The sequence below is a fragment of the Chrysochloris asiatica genome, unplaced genomic scaffold (assembly GCF_000296735.1).
Source record: "Chrysochloris asiatica unplaced genomic scaffold, ChrAsi1.0 scaffold00039, whole genome shotgun sequence".
Taxonomy (NCBI): Eukaryota; Metazoa; Chordata; class Mammalia; order Afrosoricida; family Chrysochloridae; genus Chrysochloris; species Chrysochloris asiatica.
In genome coordinates this window covers 4,554,225-4,558,735 of record NW_006408557.1, presented here as the reverse complement: position 1 = coordinate 4,558,735, position 4,511 = coordinate 4,554,225, and positions in this window count along the sequence as shown.

The window sequence follows — 4,511 nt, the reverse complement described above, 5'->3', positions numbered from 1 at the left end:
ACAGGGTCTCACACTTCATTTTTCTCCCTTGATGGTTCCAGGGATCTCTGCTCCTGGACTGCAAAATCAGCCATTCCTTTTGTTACCAAACATTTACATTTACCTTTCCAACACTCACTGTCAGACCTGATAGCAATCATTCCTTATTGAATCACAGGAGTCCTTTCCCCCTCACCTTTTATCAACCCCATCCAGACAAGTTGGAAACCATTCAGTGGAGGTTCTACCTTTCCATGTGTCCTCTGGAACTAGGTTCTCTATTGAAAGCTTGTAAGCCAGTCACTTCTTGTCTTTCTAGTGCTCCCACTTTGGGTAGCCAATGTCTAAGTTCCCCCTCCCTGTTGACCCTGTGTACCAAGGGGGTGGGAATGATCATCACTGTAGAGATTTGTCCACTCCTTTGTCCATCCACTTATATGGGTTGCTCCATTTTCTCCCCTCTTCTTTCTTCCTCTAGTAATGTTCTGATCATCCAGCCATTGATGCCAGGTCAAATGGGTACTATCTGCAAGTGTGGGTGTTCTTGTGCATCCCCCCTCACTTTATATCAGCTGAATGCTTCACACTCTGTTCTAGTCCTCTGGGACCATGTCCCTGCCCCTGGGCCCAGGAGTCCCCAGGTCTCTTCATACCGCTGGTTAACCAGGTCTTAATCCAGGTTAATAGGCTCTATTGACTGTGGTCGGACTTAGTTCACAACTTCATTGCTATTTTTCCTCACTTGCCCTAATCGGTGACCAACGTGGTCAGCAGCAGGACCATATGCCTGCTAGTATAGTCCATTTGAGTTTCAGTCTTGGAAGGGGGTTTGCATTGAGGGGACCTGACCACTTGCCTTGATGGCTCCCTGGGGAGCAACTTGCTAGTTCTTGTAGTAGTCATTTGGACTGCTAGTAATTGTTTTTGATTTTTTCCTGCTGGTCTTTCTTTCAAGAAGTTATTTTCTGTTCTTCTTGCTGCTCCGGGCTGGTCTGCTTGTCCTTTCATGTGGGAGTGGCCCACCTCAGAAGATTCTGGATGATGATCAGGATTCCACCTCTGGCCTTGTGCAATCCAAAGGCTCTTCATGGAGCCTCCATCACTGGGCAAATTCTAGCCCCGTTTTAGGTATTCCAAACAGTTATAGGCTGAAGACGTACTTACAAGCTTTTTCTGGTGATGTTTCTGGCTATTCCTCTCTCTCCCCTTCAAGTATGTACTTTACAATAGGGTCACCAAGATTCAAAAGACAGCTGCTATTCATTTTTGTAGTCATCTTTGTTACTTACATCAAAGACGTTGAGAGTGAGCAAATGCCAGGGCCAATAAGGGGGTGGGTGGAGACTAGAGGCTCAGAAACCAGAGATGGTGACAGTGTAGGAGACTGCAGGACAGGGCACAAGACAAATTGTCTGGCTTAGGCACTTGACTGGTGTCTGTGCAGAGAATGGTTTTAGCTGAGGAGGGCGGAGGGAGATGGGGCTCGAGAATGGAAGTGACACCCGTTGACTTATCTTTCCAATTAATGGATAGGTGAAAATGAGATAATGTAATCTTTGTCTACCTTATGTCATGTTGCTTCTGTAATAAAATCTTCTCCAGCTCAATTCTTTTTGAGGCACTTTGCCTACTTCAGATGCTAGACTTCACCTAGTATTGTAAAGCCAGACTCAGCAGAGAAGTGTTTTATTTCTTTTGTCTTGGAAAACAACACAGATAAGGAATTACAAGTTAGAGAAAGAGACTATAAAAGATGAAGGGAGAGAAATAGAGAGTTCTGGTGGTGCTGTAGGATAAGCATTGGACTGCTAACCACAGGTTGGGAGTTCAAACCCACCACCCACTCCATGGGAGAAAGGTGAGGCTTTCTGCTCCTGTAAAGATTTATGGTCTCAGAAACCCTATTCAGGGTCTGAGTGGGCTGACTTGATGGCAGTGGGTTTGGCCTTTTGGTTAGAGAAAGTGGTGTTGGACTACTTTGGAGGTTGGCAGCTGGAACTCATCCCGAGGCCTATTCTGCACAGTTAGGGTCACCATGAGGCAGAGTGGACTCATTGGCAACTAACTAGAAAGAGAAAGGTGGGCTTCTTGGGTGAGGAGTGAGATAGTGATGAGGTTTCAGGTGGAATTCCATAGAGAAGGTTCTGCTGTGTGGCTGAGTTGTAGAGTTTGGAGCACAGGAGATGTTCTCTTAGGTGCACGTGGCAAGTAATGTGAAGCAAGTGCATAATGGCGCTTTTTCACATACAGTATTTTAAACTCTTTTAATGTGTATAATTCACTTAAAAGTATGAGTATCGGTAGTTTTAAAATGTTTTTCATTGATTTACAGCATTTACTAAACATAATTTGTTATTAAACTCTTCATGTATTTTAAACATGGAGGTTGTGTGAGTGTCTAATGGAGAGAGAACAAGAAAGATTATTTAGAACTGTCGCTTGTGATACTTAGAGCTTTGGTCTGAATTGATTAGCTTTACACATCATTTCATGATTATTTCCCTAAACTATTTCAATAGCGTTTTTTTTTTTTACAGGCTTTGGAATTGAGATGCAATCTTACTAAAGATTGTTTTGTGAAAGAGGATGTGTTAATTATAGTTGTTATACCTGTAGCCTGGGAGAAGAAAGTTTTTTATAATACCACTTCTTAAGGAATGTGACATGCATTCGCTTGACCTCAAGTTCTAGATCCAGTCTAAAGAAACATTACTTAAGAGAAAATGAACATTGTTCCCTTAGATTTGGTCCACCAGTTCATTTCAGCTCACAAGAGGCCAACCTCCAGCAGGGGTATAGAGCTTTCCTTCGCATTTACTGGCTTGAGAGACTGCATTTGTTTGCTCTGCTTGTTCATTTCCAAATATATTCATTATTCAATGTTGCTGCCCAGCGTAAGGGAACTAGCTGTTTCTGTGATCTCTGTGATCAGCAATTTGCTCAGATAATTTGAGGACATTTAAATGGCCTATGTAGAATTTAATGCATGTTGTTATTGTAAAGTGCTGTCGAGTCGATTCCAGCCCATAGTGACCCTGTATAGGGCTTCCCAGGAGCGAGTGCTTTTACTCTAATGGTGTTGATAAGTCATTTCTGTCTTTATTATTTCTAGTCATTTGTTTACTTATTAAAAACTCTAAAAGAGGCTGATATTTTATAGATGAGCAAACTGATGATCAGAGAATCAGAAGCATCGGGTCCTGGATCAGAAGGTCACAGCTTCAGGGGTGCCTTTCTCACACTACTTTGGCTTTCTGACTTTACCGTTGATCACTATCTGAGTTTGTATGTGTGTAGCTGCATACATCTTTGTTTGCTTTTTATGGTCTGTTGCTCCCCCTTGCTATATAAACTCCATGGGAGTCATTAACCTTGCTTATGTCCATTTTTCAGGGACTAGAACATTGCCTGGATAAAATGAGTGTTATGAAATGGATAATCAGAAAACGTTTATTGCCTTAATAACTACTGTCCCCTTTCACTTTGTGAATGTGTATAAGGAATTGGGGGATCCATAACTGCAGCTTCAACATCAGAGTCCTGGTAAAGTAGCACTGGATTGGTAATCTGAGTCAACAGTTCAAACTCAACAGCTGTTCCTCAGAAACTCTATACAGGATCACTGTAAGTTGGAACCAACTTGATAGCACTAAACAACAACAGCTTCATCATCTGTATGATGTCACACATTGTTCCCTTTAAGGAGGAAAAAGGAATCATGCTGTTCTTCTTGTTAGGTGTTAGGAGAAAGAAAGGCGAGAAAAGGTTGAGGAAGAGCCTGGGCAAAGAATGACAGCTTCTCTTTCATTAAATGTATTAATTTTATTTTACATGTAAATTACACATCCAGTTCTTAAATATGCTTACTTTTGAGGCTGGCAAGTTTAAGCTACTTCTTTAAAAAAAATTTATTGTGAATTGTGTAAAGGTTTACAAACAAGATCATCACTTTTACATTCAGCAAATCATATATTTTGTCTCAATGATTGTTATCCTCTCCAGCATCATCCCACTTCCTCCTGTGGTTCCTATTTCCATTCTACCCTCCTTCCCATCCCTTCTCTAATTTTCCTTTAGGTAAATGTTGAACTTTTGATCTCCAATGAATGGTCAGCATACCTTATGAGTGTTGTTTGTTGTCTCTCCTATCTATCTGTCTACTGTTTGGCTGAAAATTGGACCATGAGAGTAAGTTCCTTCCCTTCTAGACTTTATGTAAATGGTGGTTGAGGGCCATAGTCTCAGGTTCCTCTAGTCTCTTCCTGAGGAGGAAGTCTGGTCTGTGTTTATAATTTTCAGCTTTGTTCTACATTTTCTCCCTCTTTGTCTGGGACCTTCTAATGCATTCACTTTCAGAGTAGCTAGTAGTAGAAACTAGACACCATCTAGTTCTTCTGTCTTAGAATGGTGGTGACTAATGTTCACCAGGTTCATTGATTCATTGGACTAAGTTGGTTTTAAGTATCTCAGTTTTCATCACTCTTCTTTCACACATGAAGAGACCAATAGCTGCACGTTAGATGGCCACTCAA